This window comes from Myxocyprinus asiaticus, chromosome 32 (genome assembly GCF_019703515.2).
Source record: "Myxocyprinus asiaticus isolate MX2 ecotype Aquarium Trade chromosome 32, UBuf_Myxa_2, whole genome shotgun sequence".
Lineage (NCBI taxonomy): Eukaryota > Metazoa > Chordata > Actinopteri > Cypriniformes > Catostomidae > Myxocyprinus > Myxocyprinus asiaticus.
The window spans coordinates 18,224,101-18,247,993 of record NC_059375.1 but is presented as its reverse complement, the minus strand read 5'-3'; the positions used below and the strand labels follow the sequence as shown (position 1 = coordinate 18,247,993).

The following is a 23,893-nucleotide window of genomic DNA, read 5'->3' as shown; positions in this document are numbered from 1 at the left end:
CGTTGGAAGTTGTGGCATATTCGGTTGTGAGTGGCATGTGCCAGTGGAAGCTGTGGCACATGCCAGTTATTTTGTGGCACTGACACATGCCGCTGCATTTTGATACCGTCGATAATCCGTTTTGGAACGTGTTCGTCTAAGAGACACTTGAGAAGTCAGCAGCACATACACAAAACTTTACTGTGCTGCAAAAATAATTAAGAAAATAAAAGGAAAGTTGCTTGTTTGAAGTTGCTACTGTCAGTGTTGTTTTAACTAATCGGATTAGCTATTAGCAAAGTGGGCCACAAGCAGACCTTCATTTTTAAATCACTCTGGATACTAAGGTAATTCATTTTTAACTCTGTTTATTATTATTATTATTATTATTATTATTATTATTATTATTTATCTCACATTAACAGGTCATTGTATACAAGTGTTGCAAGGATGTAGTGTGATGCATGTTTAGGTTGGCTGCTCTCTGATTCTGTTGGAGTTACTGAGAGTTAGATGCAACCCAACAATGTCGATGGGTAAGGTTAATTGTACAGCATGGGTTTAGATCATGGTCTAGCTCAGAAACCTTAAAATCTGCCACTTTCCTGCCAAAGTTCTAATATACTTTAGCATAGTATGGTTTAATTTATTTTAACCAGACAAAACATAAATGCATGCAAAGAATGCTGCATTGACAAATCTATTTACAGTAAACTCTCTTGACTAGTCACTAGTTGAGCTTTAAAGAAGTACAAATAAAACTTTCATACTGTATGGATCCACAAACTGAAAGAACAGACAGCATTGTGCCACTAACAACCGGACATGCCACTATGTTCAGTGGCATGTGCAAATCTGTTGTAAATCTGTTCTTTCAATTTCTGGATCCGTAGGGTATGAAAGTTTTATTAGTACTTCTTTAAAGCTTGGTTTATGGAATTAACGTCTGAAACCAAACATACTTCTGTACTGTATGGCTCTACAAACTGAAAGAACAGCTCCATTATCTGTAAAACTAATAACTTAATGGTTTCAACCTGAAAGAATTAAACTTAATTCACTTTAAAACATTCACAGTCTCTTCACATTCACTGCTTTTGTAAGTGTATAAAGAAGGTTAAGGATGTGAAAGTTTCTATTTTGTAAATATGAATGCATTAAATTTCAACACAATTGAGGTTTATTTCTTTGAGTTATGTTTGTTTTTTACATAGATTTTATCTATGAGGACATGCTGTGATCTATGAGATCCAGAAAGTGGCCTTCCTCACACCACCAGCTGTGCTGTCAACATTCAAGACTTCTTTTAGAAGCAGGTTTTTCCAAAGCTGTTCAAAATATCAGGGATGCTGTCATGTGCATTGTATGTATTTTTCTTTTCTTTTTTTAATGAGTTGAGCATATTTTTAATTTATATATATTTTCTAGGGTACCACTGTAACCACAGTGTCGGGATAAATGTTCTTAAATAGCTTTTTTCCTAGCTAAGACTTTAAGGTATGTGCCTTACAGAAATGGACAAAAATAAACCCACCCTCAGAAATATTAAGTGGAGTAAAAAAGTGTGTCAACTCGCCCCGCTCTCCCCTATACCTCGAAATAATTCTACACAAAATGCAGCGTACCCACGGTTTATAATTATATAAAACACCCTCTGTGTGTATTGCTTGTATACGATAAGACCGCCAGATGGCGCTAGTAATCTTTGCAAGTCGCAAACAACTGCAGAAATGCGTGGATAAAATCACAGAAACACTTGTACATGAAAATGTCATCACATAATTTGCTAAATTATCCATTTAAACATCTGTTTTCAGTCTGAGTAGATTTTAGAACGTTACAGTGTCCATCCCTTTATAAAAAGAGAAATGTGACAATTGAAAGTGTGTGTCAGGAATGTTTTTATGAACCTCAGTTTTGTCCACCACCACGCTGTGGAGATGTTCTCCTACAAATTGGCATAGAGCAATGATGCCAGATGATATAATCGTTGACTACGGCCAAACATAAGGTGTTGCAAATAATTATGTCCTAGGGAATAAACGATAGTAAAATGACTGCATTCTTCTGAAATGTGTCAGAGAGCATCCAAGAGCTGTTCCATTTTATGATGGAAGCTAATGCTAAACTGAATGGCCGTAGGATGAATGAAAGTAACACAGTAAAAGATGTTTAGTTTTGCCTGACAGGATTATTAAGATGGTGACAATAAACATAAGTGCAAGTGACAGGATGTGGTCAAGCTTTTTGCTAGAGCAAATTGTGACAAACTCGTCTCTGAATAAATACACTGATAAAAGTGTCCTTTGAAGTAAATAAAAAAGGGTCTCTTTACTGGGTGTGTATACAATATTATGTTCTCTGTGCTGATGTCTTTACCAGAATTAAGCTGCTACATGATGTTTCATTAAGCAGCTTTTAAACTAAGAGAAATTACTCACTGCAGGGTCAGAGTGGCCATTTTGTTGGATGTTGTGAGATTCACAGTAGCTATATATCATGTTTTAATAATCGTTGATGTGAAGGACAGTAAATAATTCATTTGGACTTCGACTGTGCTGCTGCACTTTTCAAAGTATAACTAAATTCACAAATTTCAGTCTGTTCTCAATCCTTTTTTTTTTTTTTTGTGTGTGTGTTTTTTTTTTTTAGCACTAGAAACATCAACAATTCTATTAAATGCATTTTTGTGTTATTTTGTTGTGATTAGAGTGTCAATCATCTTATGAGCACACATTAAAGGGACAAAATTGGCCAGAAAACAAAGAGCTCAACCCACATGCACATAGCACATACTGGTGATTCTCACAAAACCTGTCAAGAAAATGTCCTGATCATACACTGTGACCAAAAAAAAAATTGCATACTCTAATATTTCGTTGGACCGCCTTTAGCTTTGATTACTGTGCACATTCGTCATGGCATTGTTTCGACAACCTTATGCAACGTCACAACATTTATTTCTGTCCAGAGTTGCATTCATTTTTGGCCGAGATCTTATATTGATGACGGGAGATTCGAACCACTCCATAAAGTCTTCTCCTGCACATCCCAAAGACTTTCAATGGGGTTAAGGTCAGGACTCTGTGGTGGCCAATTCATGTGTAAAAATGTTTCCTTATGCTCTCTGAACCACTCTTTCACAATTTGAGCCTGATGAATCTTGGCATTGTCCTCCTGGAATATGCCTGTTCCGCCAAGGAAGAAAAAAATCCATTGATGGGATTACCTGGTCATTCAGTACATTCAGGTAGTCAGCTGACTTCTTTTTATTGCTGCATAACATTGCTGAGCCAAGACCTGACAAATTGAAGCAACCCCAGATCATAACACTGCCTCCAGAGGCTTGTACAGTGGGCACTATGCATGATGAGTAAATTTTTTCCGACCACATTTTTTGTGCAAAGCTGACGGTTCACCACTAACCTTCCAGGTTTTCGTAATGTGTTGGACAGTTCTTCACCCAATTCCAGTGATTTCAGCTATCTCCTTGTTGTTTTCTTTGCAGGCCAATAATTTGCTCCTTCTGAAACAGTAACATCTTTTCCATGACCACGGGATACGTCTTCCGACATGGTTGTTTAAGAGATGAGAAGCTACACACTGCATCAGTTAGGGTTAAAACAGTTGTTGCCAACTGAAACATATTAATCACTGCAATAATGATCCAATCATGGGCTCTTAAGTATCTGCTTATTTAAATCCAAACAGCGACTTTTTTTTAATTTTTATGGCCAGGCAATGTATTTAACCACATATCAATAAAAAAGAGAAAACACTAATCATATTTTGAAAAAAGAAAACGATGCCTACATGTAGGACCATTACAACCTTTTACATTATGACATTATTTTCAGGACACTTAAAGGAATAGTTCACCCAAAAATGAAAATTCTATCATCATTAACTCACCCTCATGCCATCCCAGATTTGAATGACTTACTTTCTTGTGCAGAACACAAAAGAAGATTTTTAGAAGAATGTTTCAGCTCTGTAGGTCCTCACAAGTGAATAGTGGCCAAAACATTGAAGCTCCAAAAAGCATATAAAGGCAGCATAAAAATAATCCATAACACTCCAGTGGTTAAATCCATATCTCCAGAAGCGATATGATAGGTGTGAGTGAGAAACTGATCAATATTTAAGTCCTTTTTTCCATAAATGCCCACTTTCACATTCTTCTTCTTTTGTTTTTTTTAGCAATTCACATTCTTCATGCATGTTGCAACCTACTGGTTGGGGCTTTTCAAACATGGAGATTTATAGAAAATAGGGCTTAAATATTGATGTGTTTCTCACCCACACCTATCATATCACTTCTGAAGATGTAGTTTTAACCACTAGAGTCATATGGATTATTTTTATGCAGACTTATGTGACATCAGAATAATATATAATTGTTTTCTCATTGCATTAAGTAGAATATCATAACCATCTTTTTTCGCATAGCGTTAATGAGAATTGGGGGATAAATATGCATAACTGTCATGAAAATAATGTAAAAATGTAAAAACTCTTAATGACCCTATACATAGGCTTGATTTAGAATCAGAATCAGCTTTATTGCCAAGTATGCTTACACATACAAGGAATTTGTCTTGTGACAGGAGTTTCCAGTGTACAACAATACAAAAACAGCAGCAAGACATAGATAAAAAATAAAACTAATTATACACATATGTACAGACACACACATACATACATAAACATATACACATGGGTAGTGCAAATCTAATACAATCTATTATGTACAGTGCAAATGTTTTTATTTTTATTTATTTTTTTTATTTAGAGGAATGAAATGGCAGAAGAGGTTAGGTGTGTTGGATAAATATAAGAAAGACTAAACTGTGTATTGCACATAGTTATTGCTCAATGGGGCAATTTAACTGTTCATGAGATGGATAGCCTGAGGGAAAAAACTGTTCCTGTGCCTGACGGTTCTGGTGCTCGGAGCTCTGAAGCGTCGGCCAGAAGGCAACAGTTCAGAAAGGTAGTGGGCAGGATGAGTGGGGTCCAGGATGATTTTTCCAGCCCTTTTCCTCACTCTGGAAGTGTATAGTTCTTGAAGGGGGGGCAGGGGGCAACCAATAATCCTCTCAGCAGTCCATACTGTCCTTTGTTGTCTTCTGATGTCTGATTTCGTAGCTGAAACAAACCAGACAGTTATTGAAGTGCAGAGGACAGACTCAATTACTGCTGAGTAACACTGTATCAGCAGCACCTGTGGCAGGTTGAATATTCTCAGCTGGCGAAGGAAGTACAACCTCTGCTGGGCCTTTTTCACAATGGAGTCAATGTGGGTCTCCCACTTCAAGTCCTGTGAGATGATAGTGCCCAGGAACCTGAATGACTCCACTGCTGCCACAGTGCTGTTTAGAATGGTGGGGGTGGGGGGGTCAGTGTTGTGGTGTTCCTCCTAAAGTCCACAATGATCTCCACCGTTTTGAGCGTGTTCAGCTCAAGGTTTTGACTGCACCAGACAGCCAGCTGTTCAACCTCCCTTCTGTATGCAGACTCATCGTCATCTCGGATGAGGCTGATGACATTGGTGTCATCTGCAAACTTCAGGAGCTTGACAGAGGGGTCCTTGGCGATGCAGTCATTGGTGTAGAGGGAGAAGAGTTGTGGGGAGAGCACACATCCCTGGGGGGCACCAGTGCTGATTGTACAGGTGCTAGAAGTGAGTTTCCCCTGTCTCACAATCTGCTGCCTATCCGTCAGAAAGCTGGTAATCCACTGACAGATAGACATGGGAACAGAGAGTTGGTGTAATTTATTCTGGAGTATAGCTGGGATGATGGTGTTGAAAGCTGAACTGAAGTCCACAAAAAAGGATCCTTGCATATGTCCCTGGTCTGTCCAGATATTGCAGGATGATGCAGTCCTGCGTTGACTGCATCATCCACAGACCTGTTTGCTCGATAAGCAAATTGAAGGGGATCTAGAAAGGGTCCAGTGATGTTCTTCAGGTAGGCCAACAGCAGTCTCTCAAATGATTTCATGACCACAGATGTCAGGGCGACAGGTCTGTAGTCATTAAGTCCTGTGATTTTTGGTTTCTTTGGGACAGGAATAATGATTGAGCATTTGAAGCAGCATGGGACTTTACACTGCTCCAGTGATCAATTGAAGATCTGTGTGAAGATGGGGGCCAGCTGGTTAGCACAGGATCGAAGACACGCTGGTGAGACGCCATCTGGGCCTGAAGCCTTCCTCATCTTTTGTTTTCGAAAGACGCGGCTCACATCATCTTCACAGATCTTAAGTGCAGGTTTAGTAGGAGGGGGGTTGCAGGAGGTGTTGGTGTTTGTGTGAAGTGAAGGTCAGAGTGGGTGTGGGGTGTGAGATTGGGCCTGTCAGATCTGCAGTAGAACACATTCAGGTCGTCAGCCAGTTGTTGGTTCCCTACAGGGTTGGGGTAGGAGTCCTGTAATTTGTGAGTTGTTTCATGCCACTCCACACTGATCCAGGGTCGTTAGCTGAAAACTTGTTTATCAGCTTCTCAGAGTATCTTCTTTTAGCCACTCTGATTTCCCTGTTCAGTGTGTTCCTGGCCTGATTGCACAAGACTTTATCCCCACCCCTGTAAGCATCCTCTTTGGCCTGACGAAGCTGCCTGAGTTCCGCTGTAAACCATGGTTTGTCATTGTTGAACTTTAAGTCCTAGTAGGAATGCACATATCCTCACAGAAACTGATATATGATGTAACAGTATCTGTGAGCTCGTCCAGGTCTGTTGCTGCAGCCTCAAAAACACTCCAATCCGTGCAATCGAAGCAGGCTTGTAGTTCCCACTCTGCTTCATTGGTCTATCTCTTTACAGTCCTTACTACTGGCTTGGTTGATTTTAATTTCTGCCTGTAGGTTGGAAGAAGACAGAAGCAATATGCATCCTTTATTGTTGTGTAACAATGATCCAGTATGTTCCTGTCTCTGGTGGGGCATGTGATGTGCTGTTTGTATTTGGGCAGTTCACGTGTGAGATTTGCTTTGTTAAAATCCCCAAGAATAATATGGGTATTGTTGTTCTGTGTCTGTGATTTGATCAGCCAGCTGTTGCAGCACTGTGTTCAAACACGCGTTTGGCGCGATATACACACTCACCAGAATAAACGACGAAAACTCCCGCAGCGAATAGAAAGGCTTACAGTTAATAAAGAGCGCTTCCAAATTAGGACAGCGGATCCTCTATAACGTTGTTACATCTGTACGGCAACTTTCATTGTTATAAAAGCATGTTCCACTGCCTCTCGTTTTCCCCGTTAACGCCGCGATGCGATCCGCTCTGAACAGCTGGAAGCCTGGCAGATGTAACGTGCTGTCTGGAATGGCTTCACTCAGCCAGGTGTCTGTGAAGCACAAGGCCGCAGAGGTTGAAAAGTCCTTGTTTGTGCGGGTGAGGATATGTAGTTCGTCCGTTTTGTTAGGAAGAGAGCGGAGATTCGCAAAGTGAATACTCGGCAGCACTGTTCGAATTCCGCACCAACGGAGTTTGACCAGCGCACTGGCTCGTCTCCCTCACCTGCGTCTCTTGAACAGCAGTGCTGCGCCTCCAAATAAAATGTCTAGCAAAACGTCTGAATATTCGAAAACTGGGAAAAGATTGTCTGGTACATGCTGTCGAATGTTCAGCAGTTCGTCTCTGTTAAAACTGACTGGAAAAAATTACTAAACACAGGACAAACAAACAAAAACAACAAAAGAACTGAGCAGCTCCACACCGAGGCAGCCATCTGTGGCGCCATCATGATAGAACTATCATGATGAACTATTATCATCATGAACTATTATGTGCACAGTATAATTTTATTATTTATTTCTGTAGATGTTTAGAGTAAAATAGGACCCAGACCTTTTCTTGACAGTTTTTGTGAGAATCATCCATTGGTCTCTGATTTGCCATAATGTCTGTGGCCTGTGTGCCCTCATATCACAATGAATATCTACTGAGGCTAATTTAATGAAACTGTATTACATTTGGTAACAGTTTTACAACATCTCCAGATGTCCTCATGCATATTGAAGACAAGGTCAAATGTATTTTTCTTTAAACAGCTTTTGTGCAGAACGGATTGTGCTGAATAATTCAGCGTCAGAAGATGAATGAAGATGTAGATATCACACAGTGATGGCTTGAGGTTGTCCTTATTACAAGAGAGGTTCTCAGTTATAGAAGAATCACAGAGCGGAGCACCAGATGTAACAAGACAAATGAGGTCTTTCACAGCTCTTTCCAATCAGGCCTCAGAATGGACCATAATTTACAGCAGGTGGTCCAAAACTTCACATTTCAAAATGTCAGATCTTAGCACTTAGAGCTGCGAATCTTTTCAGACAGTCTGCCTTCTTCCAAGTCTTGATTTCCCATAGGATCTGTAGTCCTGACACACTTAAGCTTCCCCAAGCATTTAAGCAGACATCGCTGTTCTCTGCTATCAAAGGCACCACTCCTCCCCGTTTCATCCACTTTCTCTCTGCCTCTTACCTGCACTAAAGCTGAAACTTTGGAAACCTGGGGATATTTTATGTAATGAATGAAAGTGGCTAAAAGTAATTTTAAGAATCAGATGGTCCCCGGGAAGATGGAGCTGCATTAAATACAAGTAAGTCTGAGGTTCATATCAAGGATAGTTTAATGGAAAGGGTGTCATGTCTAGATCAGACTGTTGATGCTGCAGGCAACGAGTGGGAAAGCAGATTTTAGTGACTATCCATGAGACTTGCTTGGGTCAACGTGCACTACTTCGAGTTAGGCATTGTTCTGTAAGATGCTGTCCCCAAGGTCACTTATTTATTGAGTACAGTGGCGAATTCAAAGCCTTCTCTGCTGGTCTAATATGTCAAATAAATACATATTTTTCATCCTTTCATTCTCAATCACCTTTTTGCCTATGTATTTTTAATCACTTTCCACTCTTATTTAATCTACAAACAAATAGAGAAAAACTAAAAGTTTATCCAGTCAGAATTTATTCCTTGATGCTTACAAGTGAAGCGTGACAACTGTTTCACAAATCGCATGCTGAAGCAGCGTGTAACTTTGAGCTCCACCCCATCAGGCCTTCAGAATTTCCACAGAATCCCTCAACAGTGCAAATAAATGAGCAACTAAAGTCAGATTGTCAGGTTCATAAGCCAATCAGATTGATTTATTTGTTCTTGGTGGGTGTGATCTTTAGGATATGTCCTGGTCGAGGCCTTCTAGCTGGCCTTGAGTGATGCAATCACGCTTTAAGTGACGTAATTTGAAAGTGAAGAGTGCGAGGTCTTGCTGATGAATCGACTCATTACTGCAGCTATCGCCACTGAGAAAGAGATCCTTATTAAACAGGAAAGGTGGACTGATTTTCACCTCAAGAAAATTGGTAAGTGCTTTTTGCATTGTTATAGCAACATCAGGAGTTTTCTAAGTGTAAATTAGGCTGCTTGAGCATTCAGTGTCGGATCAAGTTTTGAAAAGTAGTGCTGCATTCCATTGAACTCAGAAAGTCGGATTTTCCAACTTCCTACTAGGAAAAGTGCAATGGAATGCATCTTGAAGTCAGAATTACAACTTGTAAGCTCATGCAGAAATTCTCAACTCTGATTTTGCCGAGATGCAGAGGCATGATGTCACAAACATGTCGACACTCAGGGAGATATACAAAGTAAGTGATAAATATTAACTTTATTAAGTAATATCGATAAATGAGTTCGTTTCCACATTACATGATATTAAAGCTTGTTTAACAAACGCCTGCAGAAACAGGTGTATAAAACATCATAATCTCTTTTGATAATCGTACACCTGTAGCACAAATGCTAGCGCTGCAGCATTGTTTATCAGTTGGGTTGCTAGGAGACATCTCTAATGAGAGTCAAACCCCTGCTAAGCTAACGGGAGCATTGCAGTTTTGTTTCATTAAATGTCATCTTCCGAATATCAGGGAATGGAATGCATTTATGGTTGGAGATATCAAGTAGGAATATCCTTCATCCAACTTGAATGGAACACAGCATAATCGTGTATCCTGACGAAATGAAATTTATTGTAAGCAACATTTAAATCTCAAATATTATTAGATAGATTTTTCCAGGTACTATACACCTCCTTGGTAGACTCATATGAAAAACTATGATTTTTGAATGTCTGTTCGGGAGACGTTCATTTCACAAAACAGTCATGCTGCAGTTAAAATTAGGCTTGCTTGAGCATTAAGTGTCGTTTCAAGTTATGGCTTTCATGTGTGGACGTGTTTTTAAAATGTCAATTGGTATTACTAGTTAGCTGTGTCATAATGTATGATGCTCAAAGGCATAGGGTGTCTTATTCATTGTAACTTTTCTTAATTGTATGAATCACACTGAAGGCCTAGACTTTTAATGCATGGCCCTCCACTGATCGAGTATGACCATGGAGCTCCCAGCTCTCATCTTCACTAATCACAGTCGAATGTGTACACAAGAGCATTCTCTGTTCATCACCTGCCTGTAAGCATTCAGTATCAGCTCTGCCACAACCACAGTGCAATAATTCAGGAAAAAAAAAAAAGAGTGGGAAGGGAAGGAGGCTAATTTGTTTTTTATTATCCCTCTCAATGACGGCTTACCAAGTGGGATTTGTGTGGTTGTTGAAGCAATCCTTCGAATAATAACTGAAGTATTTGTATCTGTCAGAGACCTGTGCTTGCTTGCATATGTTGTTTTGCAGTACGTATGGATGCATGCAAATCTTATCTGACAGTGATGTGATGAACGTCACCATGTTTTAATGGAGCTGAAAAAAAAAAAAACACGCATAAACACATTTGTCATTAGTGGTGCCCAGGTGGTCAGGTTTGTCTGACTGATGCACAGATTAAATACATGTGTTTAGTTCACTGTAAGTTACAGAATGTTGCTTCCCACCCTGGAGCAACGTCAAATGCAGCTCTGTCCTGTTCAACCCACACACAAAAGTTGATCCCTACGTGTTTGATTTGGTGAAGATAAACACAAAGCCGGTATTGCTTGAGGAGAGAAAGAGAGATCAGCCTTATCTTGCTGAACAGATCCTCACATGGCAGGTTTATCTAAACTCGCAGACACACATATGAAGAGTCGATTCATCCTGCTGTGATGATTAGGATTTTTGTCATCATTCCTGGCTAGTTTTCTTCAGTACTCTGAGGATATCTGTGAACTAAGGCCCAAATGAGGCATTTAGCTAGTGTAACCTCTGCTTGCTGACAGATAACCTGTTTTGTGTCTCCAACTGTAATTCATGGAATAATACTTAAAGGGATTGTCCACCCAAAAATTATTAATTCTCTCATTAACTCACCGTCTCAAACACGTATGACTTTCTTTCTTCTGCAAAGATATGATGGAGATATGATGTGTTTTTTGTCCATATAATGCAATGCAATCTATTTAATGGGGTTCAACACTTTCAATCTCCAAAAAAGACATAAAAGCAGCATAAAGGTAATTCATAAAACTCAAGTGGTTTAATCCATGTCTTCTGAAGTGATATGATGGGATTTGGGTGAGAAACGGACCAAAATGCAACTCCGTTTTCACTATAAATCTTGACATCTGCAGTTTTCTTGATGCAATCAAGATTTGAAGCTTGAATACACTTCCTTGCTTTTGATACATATTTAAACTTATGTTATTCTAGATGTTTTGCTAGTAAAAGTAGGGAATAGATGCAGCCTAGTCTCATAGAATGTTACTATAACTAAATTTTAGCAAACTGACTTTTACATGCCGAATTCCGAGTTTTTTTTTTCGCAGTTTCCTGGTGAAATTAACGCTAGAGGTGCTACAACAACTGTTTTATTCATTTTCTCAGAATCATGATTACAGCAGCTGATTTTGACTTTATAAACACTTATTTTTCGCACTATTACTCACACACTGCCATGTTATGATATAGAAACACTTTTACTATAACGCATCATTTGAAAAATGTTACGTTTTAATGCTTGTATTACAGACTCACCTACATTTACACAAACAATCCAGTTTGATTAGCTTCCGCAGTAACTCACCTGGTAGAGTGTTGGACTTTGGATTCCAAAGACTGCGGTTCAAAACCAGTCAAGCATGCAAGCTGACACGTGAGACAAGTGTCATAAAAACGACATGAGATGACATGGCTGCCTCAAATGTGCTTTTCATTTCTCATTTTGTTTTTGGATGCTAGAAGTTAGGTTTAGGCATTGGTTAAAGATAAGGATGCCTGTTTTGTGTCTACCTCTCATCTAATCACTATTTGTTAGGTTTAGGTGTTGGTTCAGGGTAAGGATGTCTGTTTTGTTCATGTCTCATTTACAGTGCATCTGGAAAGTATTCACAGTGCTTCACTTTTTCCACATTTTGTTATGTTACAGCCTTATTCCACAATGGATTAAATTCATTATTTTCCTCAAAATTCTACAAACAATACCCCATAATGACAAAGTGAAAGAAGTTTGTTTGAAATCTTTGCAAATTTATTAAAAATAAAAAACAAAAACAAAAATCATATGCCTTGATTTTTATTCACAGCCTTTGCTCAATACTTTGTTGAAGCATCTTTGGCACCAATTACAGCCTCAAGTCTTTTTGAGTATGATGCTACAAGCTTGGCACACCTATTTTTGGGCAGTTTCTCCCATTCTTCTTTGCAGGACCTCTCAAGCTCCATCAGGTTGGATGGGGAGCGTCAGTGCACAGCCATTTTCAGATCTCTCCAGAGATGTTCAATCGGGTTCAAGTCTGGGCTCTGGCTGGGCCACTCAAGGACATTCACAGAGTTGTCCCGGAGCCACTCCTTTGTTATCTTGGCTGTGTGCTTAGGGTCATTGTCCTGTTGGAAGATGAACCTTCGCCCCAGTCTGAGGTCCAGAGCGCTCTGGAGCAGGTTTTCATCAAGGATGTCTCTGTACATTGCTGCATTCATCTTTCCCTCGATCCTGACTAGTCTCCCAGTTCCTGCCGATGAAAAACATCCCCACAGCATGATGCTGCCACCACCATGCTTCACTGTAGGGATGGTATTGGCCAGGTGATGAGCGGTGCCTGGTTTCCTCCAGACATGACACTTGCCATTCAGGCCAAAGAGTTCAATCTTTGTTTCTCATGGTCTGAGAGTCCTTCAGGTGCCTTTTGGCAAACTCCAGGCGGGCTGTCATGTGCCTTTTACTGAGGAGTGGCTTCCGTCTGGCCACTCTACCATACAGACCTGATTGGTGGAGTGCTGCAGAGATGGTTGTTCTTCTTGAAGGTTCTCCTCTCTCCACAGAGAAATGCTGGAGCTCTGTCAGAGTGACCATCGGGTTCTTGGTCACCTCCCTGACTAAGGCCCTTCTCTCCCGATCGCTCAGTTTGGCCAGGCGGCCAGCTCTAGGAAGAGTCCTGGTGGTTCCAAACTTCTTCCATTATGGAGGCCACTGTGCTCATTGGGACCTTCAATGCTGCAGACATTTTTCTGTACCCTTCCCCAGATCTGTGCCACGATACAATCCTGTCTTGGAGGTCTACAGACAATTCCTTGGACTTCATGGCTTGGTTTGTGCTCTGACATGCACTGTTAACTGTGGGACCTTATATGGACAGGTGTGTGCCTTTCCAAATCATGTTCAATCAATCAACTGAATTTACCACAGGTGGACTCCAATCAAGTTGTAGAAACATCTCAAGGATGATCAGTGGAAACAGGATGCACCTGAGCTCAATTTTGAGTGTCATGGCAAAGGCTGTGAATACTTATGTACATGTGATTTTTTTTCATTTTTTATTTTTAATAAATTTGCAAAGATTTCAAACAAACTTCTTTCACATTGTCATTATGGGGTATTGTTTGTAGAATTTTGAGGAAAATAATGAATTTAATCCATTTTGGAATAAGACTGTAACATAACAAAATGTGGAAAAAGTGAAGCGCTGTGAATACTTTCTGGATGCACTGTATCTTTTAGGACACTATTGGTTGGGTTTAGGTTAAAATATTAGGTTAGGTAAGTTTTATTCATTAAAACCTCTATCTACTGTTCATCAAACCTCGTCTGATTATGCCACCATTTCACTTGCATATTTTTCCATACAATGTAAGCAAAAGTCATAAGGGTTTGGAACAACATGAGGGTGAGTAAATTATGACAGAATTAAACATTTTGGGTGAACTATCCCTTTATGTCGAATAACCATTTATAAAAGACCTCAATGAGAAGTTCAAGCATGTGTTTTCATGTCCTATTAAATTTTTTTCTGCTTGCAGTAAACAATGGTTTATTATACCAACAATAAATAATGCCATTTTTTAAAATTGTGATGTCTCTGAAGTATTGGAACCTTTTTGCCTTTCTTCCAAGTAATGTTTTGCAGGCACTTAACAATGCATGGTTTCTCATGAGACATTTGTTATTGAAAAGGCATTGACATCTTTATTATAAACTCCCCACAGGAAATAAAACAAACCGCCTCCATTTAGGGGTTTCCAATTTTCAGAAGCTAATTTCTCAGAAAAAGCAGGACTTGGGAAGTTTTCTCATTTTGAGTATTGCACCGCATACCCTTTTGTGTCATCTTTTATTTCTTTTTTTTTTGTTTTCTCCTTTCAGATCGTTTATGAGTCTCTCTTACCAAACTCCCGAACACTACGAGCCTGTGGCAGCACTAAACAGACAGTGTGCTTGTGCTGAGAGAGAATAATAATAATAAAAGAGATTTAAGGCCAAAATACATTTAGTTACCTGGTTTGGGGCAAGGGGTATTCTGTTTTAAAAGAGAAATGTGTTTATGTCTTCTCTCAAATGGACCTTGCATAAGATGAGCATTGTGATGTCAGGGTTTATGTTTTTATGGGTTACCTTTTCTGTGGGAAACATCTTGGTTACTGCTGTAACCTCCGTTCCCTGATGGAGGGAACGAGACGTTGTGTCGATGTAGTGACACTAGGGATCGCTCTTGAGAGCCCCGAACACCTCAGATCTTTGAGAAAAGGCCAATGAGAATTTGCGAGTGGAATTTGCATGCCACTCCCCCGGACATACGAGTATAAAAGGAGCTGGCTCACAACCACTCATTCAGGTTTTGTGTTGAGGAGCCGAAACAGGGTCCCCGCCATTTTAGCGGGTAGTACAGCATTGTGGCAGGGGGGACACAACGTTCCCCTTCTGTTACTCACTCGACTAGGGGTCCCTATCCGAAACGCCACAACTAGCTGAACTGTGTTACGTGGACTGCCGGTGCAAGCTGCTGCTTGCGTAGTAGCAGGTGCACCGGTCTGCAAGTAGCCTATCCTATTCTTTCAGGGGGAGACCACATCCTGCCCGGAGGGGAGGTAACATGTGGCAAGCACGTCATGTGGGCTCAGAGCCACACATGGAAGAGGCGCTGTGGTAAGTCCTGCCTGAAAGGGAGGGAGCTCTACAAACACGGCGACCGGGACAGAGAGGGCTCTGTCGAAGGAAGACGCAGGTCTGCGGAAAATATACATCACAGGGGGTTACCGGAGTAACCGGCACCTGTGGAGCACCTACCTCTGTAAGGGCATATTAGCACACATACTGATTCTGGCTGTGAATTCCTCTGCTGAATTAGCGAGCCACAGGGCTGTCCATATTCCCGAACTTACCCGTTCGTACCTGACAGAACACGGGACGAAACCGGCTCAATCCGGAGATTGTAAAATCTCGCAAAGGTATTGGGTGTCGCCCAGCCCGCTGCCCTGCAGATGTTTTCTAGAGAGATGCCATGGGCCAGTGCCCACGAGGATGCCAGACTCCTTGTGGAGTGTGCTCGTATTCCTGAAGGGGTGGGCACGGCCTGGGCCTGGTATGCCATAGCGATGGCATCCACGATCCAGTGAGCAAGCCTCTGTTTGGAGACAGTATTCCCTTTCCGCTGTCCGCCAAAGCAGACAAAAAGCTGCTCAGAGCGTCTAAAGCTCTGCGTGTGATCCAAGTAGATGCACATAGTACGCATCTGACACAGCAACATCAGGGCTGGGTCAGCCTCCTCCTGGGGCAGCGCTTGTAGGTTCACCACCTGATCCCTGAAGGGGAAAGAGAGGGCTTTCAACTCGACTGACTCTAGCAGCTCAAAGGGGGCTCCACGAAGGCGTAGGAGGACCACGGAGAGATCCCATGAGGGGAACAGGTGTGGCCTAGGAGGATTCAGCCTCCAGGTGCCTCTCAGGAACCTGATGATCAGGTTGTGCTTCCCTAAGGACTTACCGTCCACTGTATCGTGGTGTGCAGCTATGGTGGCCACATACACCTTCAAGGTGGAGGGGTACAGCCATTCCTCCAGCCTCTCCTGCAGGAAGGAAAGCACTGACTGCGCATCTCTGAAGGTCTTCAGCTCAGGAAGAACACCAATTCGCGAACCAACTCCACTTCAGGGTATAAAGGTGCCTCGTGGAGGGAGCTCTGGCCTGAGTGATCATGTCTACCACTGCTGGTGGTAGGCCACTTAGGTCTTCCACGTCGGAGAATACCAGAGTGGGCAGTGGGAGGATTCTCGGGAGGCAAATAGGTCTATTTGTGCTTTGCCGAAGCGACTCCAAATCAGCTGGACCACCTGGGGTTGGAGTCTCCACTCTCCCCTGAGCGTCACCTGCCGCAACTGCGTGTCCGCTGTGGCGTTGAGGTTTCCCGGGATGTGAGTGGCCCGCAGCGACCTCAGTCGCTGCTGACTCCATAGGAGGAGACGGTGGGCGAGTTGCGACATGCGACGTGAGCGTAGGCCGCCTTGGTGATTTATATACGCTACTGTTGCCATGTTGTCCTTCCAGACCAACACATGCTTGCCCCGGATCAATGGCAAAAGCCTCCGCAGGGTGAGCAATACTGCCAGTAACTCGAGGCAGTTGATGTGCCAACACAGTCACGTCCTGTCCAGGAGCCAGCGGCTGCGTGCCCGTTGCACACGGCGCCCCAACCTCGCTTGGAGGCGTCTGTCGTAATGACGACACGCCTGGACACTTGCTGTAGGGGAACTCCTGCCTGTAGAATGCAAGGTCTGTCCAAGGGCTGAACAAGTGGCAGCAGATCAGCATGATGTCCACGCGATGTGTGCCGCAGCACCATGCCCATCTTGGGACTCGAGTCTGAAGCCAGTGCTGAAGCGGTCTCATATGCATCAACCCTAGTGGCGTGACTAGCACCGAGGATGCCATATGCCCCAGGAACCTCTAAAAGTGTTTCAGTGGAACCACTGTTCTCTGCTTGAACAACTTCATGTGGTTCTGCAACAACCGCGTGTGTGCGCTTGTGAGGCATGCTATCATCGAGACGGAGTCTAACTCCATGCCGAGAAAAGAGATGCTCTGAACCGGGGAGAGCTTGCTCTTTTCCCAGTTGACCCGAAGCCCTAGCCGGCTGAGGTGCCTGAGCACGAGGTCCCTGTGTGCGCATGGCAACTCTCGATAGTGAGCTAGAATCAGCCAGTTCAAATCAATTCAAATCACTTTTATTGTTACACAGCCATATACACAAGTGCAATGGTGTGTGATATTCTTGGGTGCAGTTCCAATCAACATAGCAGTCGTGACAGTGATGAGACATATACCAGTTTACAATAACATCAAATTAACACAACACAATTTAAAGTCTAATATACACATAATTACACACAACACGATATACAAATAATAACATACACTGTACAGTATACAGTACACACAATATATATACACATTATTCAATAAAAAAAGTATAGATAGTATATATAGAATGTACAGTTAGTTGTATTGTACTGTATTGACATTCAGGCTGTCGGTTGATAGTAAGTTGTTAAGAGAGAATATAATAATATAATTTATGACAGTCCGGTGTGAGATATAAGAGTAATAAAGTGCAGTGCTGATGTATTTTGATCGTGGGAGATCAAGAGTTCAAAAGTCTGATTGCTTGGGGGAAGAAGCTATCATGGAGTCGGCTGGTGCGGGTCCTGATGCTGCGATGCCGCCTGCCTGATGGTAGCAGTGAGAACAGCCCATGGCTCGGGTGGCTGGAGTCTCTGATGATCCTCCGAGCTTTTTTCACACACCGCCTGGTATATATGTCCTGGAGGGAGGGAAGCTCACCTCTGATGATGTGTCTGGCAGTTTGCACCACCCTTTGCAGTGCTTTGCGGTTGTGGGCTGTGCTATTGCCGTACCAGGCGGAGATGCAGCCAGTCAGGATGCTCTCTACAGTGCAGGTGTAGAACCGTGTGAGGATGTGGTGGTTCATTCCAAACTTCCTCAGCTGTTTCAGGAAGAAGAGGCGCTGATGAGCCTTCTTCACAACGACTTCAGTGTGGATGGACCATGTGAGTTCCTCAGTGATGTGGACACACAGGAACTTGAAGCTGCTGACTCTCTCCACTGGTGCTCCATTGATGGTGATGGGACTGTGTTCTCTGTCTTTTCTTCTGAAGTACACCACAAGCTCCTTTGTCTTACTGACATTGAGGAAGAGGTTGTGCTCCTGACACCAGTGTGTCAGAGTGTGCACCTCCTCTCTGTAGGCTGTTTAATCATTGTCAGTGATCAGACCTACCACCGTCGTGTCATCAGCAAACTTAATGATGGCATTGGAGCTATGTGTTGCCACACAGTCATGTGTGTACAAAGAATACAAGAGTGGGCTGAGAACACAGCCCTGCGGGGCTCCAGTGTTGAGGGTCAGTGATAAGGATATGTTGCTGCCTATTCTAACCACCTGGCGTCTGCTTGACAGGAAGTCCAGGATCCAGCTGCACAGCGAGCTGTTTAAGCCCAGATCCCGGAGTTTCTCATCTAGCTTGGAGAGCATTATGGTGTTGAATGCTGAGCTGTAGTCTACAAACAACATTCTCACATAAGTGTTGTTTTTTTCCAGGTGGGAGAGAGCAGTTCAGTGGAGCGGTTGTTGCGGTAAGCAAACTGCAATGGGTCTAGAGAGAGAGGCAGCACAGAGCAGATGTAATCTCTGATTAGTCTCTCAAAGCATTTGCTGATGATGGGGGTCAGAGCAACAGGACGCCAGTCATTTAAGCAAGTGATTTTTGATTGCTTTGGAACAGGCACAATGGTGGATGTTTTAAAGCATTTGGGGACTACAGACAAAGAGAGGGAAAGGTTGAAAATGTCCGTAAAAACACCAGCCAGCTGGTTCGTGCACACTCTGATGATGTGGCCCGGAATGCCATCTGGGCCCGCGACTTTGCGGATATTCACCCGTCGGAAGGATCGGGTTACATCCGCTACAGAGACAGAGAGTGAACTAACCTCTGTAGTTGCGGCCGCGAGAGCTCTCTCCGCGAGGGCGGTGTTGTTTCCCTCAAAACGAGCATAAAAAGTATTTAGCTCATCCAGGAGAGAGGCAGCGGTGTTCATGGCGGAGTTTTTATTCCCTTTGAAGTCTGTGATGATATTAATTCCCTGCCACATGCTTCTAGAGTTGGTGGTGTTAAACTGTCCTTCAATCTTGTTCCTGTACTGGCATTTTGCTGTTCTGATAGTTTTTCGGAGGGCATAACTGGCTTGTTTATGCTCCTCTGCATTCCCGGAATTAAAAGCGGAGGTCCGCACATTAAGTGCCGGATAGATCCGTGTTGTTCTGGTATGAACGACGTCCTCTACGTACTTTCTGATGAAACACGTTACGCTATCAGTGTAAAGCTCGATGTCGTCATCAGAGGCGGACCGGAACATCATGTTTTGAACATGTGATCAAAACAGTCTTGTAGCGTAGATTCTGATTGGTCCGACCAGCACTGGATCGTTCTGAGGGTGTGTGCTTCCTGTTTCAGTTTCTGCCTGTAAGCGGGCAGAAGCAGAATGGAAGAGTGGTCCGATTTGCCAAGTGGTGGGCGGGGGAGGGATTTGTAGCCATCCCGTAAGGGAGAGTAGCAATGGTCCAAAACCCGGTCCCCTTGTGTGTTACAACTAATGTGCTGGTGGTATTTTGGTGTGACTGATTTGAAACTGGCTTTATTAAAGTCCCCGGTCACAAAGAACATGGCCTCAGGGTGCACGGTTTCCTGCTTGCTTATAATCCCATACAGTTCCTTGAGTGCCCAGTCTGTGTCGGCTTGTGGCGGGATGTACACAGCAGTGATAATGACTGCTGTAAATTCCCTCGGTAGCCAGAATGGTCGACACAGAAGCATGAGAATTTCCAGATCAAGAGAGCAGAAAGACTTGATAGAATGTACGTTCCTCTGATCACACCAGGATTTGTTGATCATAAAACATACACCACCACCTCTGCTTTTACCTGAGAGGTCTTTCGCTCCGTCCACTCGGTGCACGGAGAACCCCGCGGGTTCAGTGGCTGAGTCTGGAATCTCCGCAGACATCCAAGTTTCCGTAAGGCAGATAATGCAGCAGTCCCTCATCTCTCGTTGGAAAGAGATCCGCGCTTTCAGCTCGCAGAGCTTGTACGATGAAGTGAGGGCTGTAAAACCCTTTCTTCATCTCGGCTGGAGTTGTCGAGGTAGTTGAGTATGCAGACACCCACTTCCCTTAACAGGGCAAGAGCTGCCTCTGCGACTTTTGTGAAGACGCAAGGGGACAGGGACAGGCCGAAGGGGAGGACCTTGTACTGATACGCCCTGCCGTCGAAAGCAAACCTTAGGAAGGGTCTGTGTCGAGGTAGAACCGAGACATGAAAGTATGTGTCCTTCAGGTCTACCGCCGTGAACCAATCTTGAAGCCATACACACGACAAAATGTGCTTTTGTGTCAGCATCTTGAACGGGAGTCTGTGCAAGGCCCGGTTCAGAACTCGCAGGTCCAAGATTGGCCGCAACCCACCGCCTTTCCTTGGTACGATGAAGTAAGGGCTGTAAAACCCTTTCTTCATCTCAGCTGGAGGGACAGGCTCTATCGCGCCCTTGCGCAGAAGGGTCGTGATCTCCGCCCGCAAGGTGGTGGCGTTCTCGCCCCTCACAGAAGTGAAGCAATGTCGCTGAACCGGGTGGGCGCCTGGTGAACTGAATCGCGTAGCCGAGTCGGATGGTCCTGGCCAACCACCACGGTGGGTTGGAAGGCGCTAGCCACGCGTCCAAACTCCAGGCAAGGGGCACTAAGGGGACGATCGCGTTTAACGTACCTGTGGGTGGGGCCTCACGGCGGGAGGGAGCAAGGGATGTCACATCGAGGAGCCTCGCTTCGTCTCGAACTCATGGCTGTGCTGAGGGGACCCTCGAAGCACTTACCTTGCTCCGTGTACCTGGCGTCGGGGGGGTCGGCGACAGGAGAGGAGAGACTTTTTGACCGTCCTCGTAGTCCATCATAACCACCTGGCTGTTGGTGTGAGTGTGGTGCGACCGGACGCACGAAGGCGGGGGGCCCGCGTTCGCGGCATCTAAATCGCAGGTGCTCAGTGCCCGGTTGCCGTGATAATGGTGGTCGTAAACACTGGCTATGTGACCCAGGGAGTGAGAAAACTGCTCTTTTGAGAATGTGGGTACCGCAGCCCGTTTGAGGTGCGGTGAACATAAAAGAAAAGGAAACCAAGGATTTACCTCCTGGCCCTCCACCGGGGGATGGAGTGGTCTGGATACCAGCTCCAGGTTTGCAGCAGACATCTTGCCTCCTGGGTCGTCCGCTTCCTGCGGGGGGCTCTAAGCTGGGGCCGAGAACTGGGCTCGGGCTGAGGCGGAGCCGCCTGGGCTGTCGCCGCTGCAGGGGGATGCCCTCGGCGAGCAGACGGGATATGGGATCTTGAGCCGCGCCAGGACAAGATGTGTTGTATAGCCTCCATCTGCTTCCTCACCGCCGAGAACTGCTGGGCAAAGTCCTCTACGGTGTCGCCGAATAGGCCGATCTGGGAGATGGGGCGTTGAGAAAGCGAACCTTGTCCGCGTCCCTCACCTCGATCAGATTCAGCCACAGGTGGCGTTCCTGGACCACAAGGGTGGACATCGCCTGCCCGGGTGCTCGCGCCATGACCTTCGTCGCCCAGTGGGCGAGGTCGGTCGCCGAGCGCAGCTCCTGCATCACATTGGGATCAGGACTACCCACATGCAGTTCCTTTAGTGCCTTGGCCTGGTGTACTTGCAGGAGGGCCATGGCATGCAGGGCAGAGGCAGCCTGACCAGCGGCGCTGTAGGCTTTGGCCGTCAGAGACGACGTCGTCCTACAGGCCTTGGAAGGGAGTGCCGTGCGATTCCACCAGGTGGCTGCACTTTGCGGGGACAGGTGCACCGCAACCGCCTTATCAACCAGAGGGACCTCCATATACACGTGGGCCGCCCCACCATCGAGGGTAGTGAGAGCGAATGAGCTGGGAGGTCGGTTTCGGGCAGAAAAAGGCGCTGTCCATGACCTCGTCAGCTCGTCGTGCACTTCCAGGAAGAAAGGGACCGGCGGCGTGGCTGTGGGCGGTGCCCCAAACGCAGGAACCAATGATCTAGCCGCGAGTGCTCAGGTGAGGGTGGAAGGTTCCACTCCAACCCGACACACGCAGCGGCCTGGGCAAGCATGGTGGTCATCTCACCTTCAGCCTCAGACTGGGCGGGCCGACCTGAAGGTGGCAGCCCAGTTGAGTCCTCGGCGTCTGACATCGCCATTTCGCTCTCGGATGCAGCGATTGAGTACTCATCCCGCTCCGGAGCTCTGAAAGGGACACTAAGCTGGCCCTGGGGCGAGCTGTTCTCCTCTCGGAACTCGCCTGGGGCAAACGTTTTAGGAGACATTCTGAAAAATAAACAATGATTTTCCCTTAAATGCATTGTAGATTTTAATTAAATATGAGCCGAAGTGTGCAATTCGAAACTTCACTGCTATGTGCATAGTTTACTTTGAAATCTTCAGTATGATAAGCTTGTGCTTCATTGATCTGTTTTGAATACTTTTAGCCCGTTGACTTTCTAATGAGTCTGCAGAGGTAAGATCTTTTAATTTATTTGGGGACTAGTGGATCTGAGTGTGAATAATCACTTCATAAATATGATAACAAAAGGCATTGTATGTATTCATATCCACACAAGTTTACCCAAGGATCAAGTTGTTTGGAATTAGCAGTACCCAGTGCAATTACGATCCTCTCCTATGCCTCTGAGAAAAATATCTGCAGTTGTACCTGTGGTCTCAAGGACGTGCGTCAGTCCCCCATCAAGAACAGGGGCGAAGGTCTGACATAATGAGATTTCAGCCAGAAGTTATGAGAGACCTAACTGTCAGATACTCACCTGAGCTCGTCGTAAACAGGATTCAGTTCCAAAGACAAGTCTGCTTTGTTTTGCCACACAAAGTTCACTCACCAACTGGAGATGTCTAATTGTTTAAAAAAAACGCTGACAGTGCTGCAGACATACCATCTATTACATTAGTCCTTTGAGTTGCATGCAGTCTTGACTGGAGGATTTGGCAGGTTCAAAGTACGAGAGCAATTTGTAGTACTATCCAAACCCCACTATGGGATGCCAGGACCTATTCTTGGAATAGGTCTTGGCCTCATTCACAAAAAGGCACAGCATTTAAAGAGCTCTCCTGACAGCCAATAAATGGATACTGGCATATATGAGTGAGGACATTCCTGATCCTTTTTTGTGGTGCATTACTGAACCTATGTCAAGACTTTGAAGTATGGCAGACTGGGGGCAACGGTTACACTTTAAATTTCTTCACAAGAAAAGCTAGAGTGATGACACTTACTCGGTATATACATGGTTTCTGCCTGAGTTTTTTTCAACAAAAAACAATTAATGTATGACTGAATTAATGAACACAATTTCATCAACGTGTCTTGCTGAAGACTGTTTTACTCATCAGCTGATCAATATATTTAAGTAAAATAAATGTAGATTATTTCAGACAATTATAATAGGTCTGGTATACCATTATAATTAAGGTAGACTTTTTAAGTATTATTCCTGACTGCTAAAAGAAGTAGTTTTCAACATTATATGGTACTATGTAGTTAGTTCATATATGAACACACCTTAAAGTAATATAATCGATTTAAAACTAATACACACACACACA

At 44.0% G+C, this 23,893-nt stretch overlaps 1 protein-coding gene across 2 annotated transcripts in view; it reads left to right on the top strand.

Annotated features, from left to right (window-relative positions):
* The window catches only part of LOC127423283 (forkhead box protein K2-like), a 101,332-nt gene that overhangs the window by 37,433 nt on the left and 40,006 nt on the right, over positions 1-23,893 (top strand). The window lies entirely within an intron of this gene.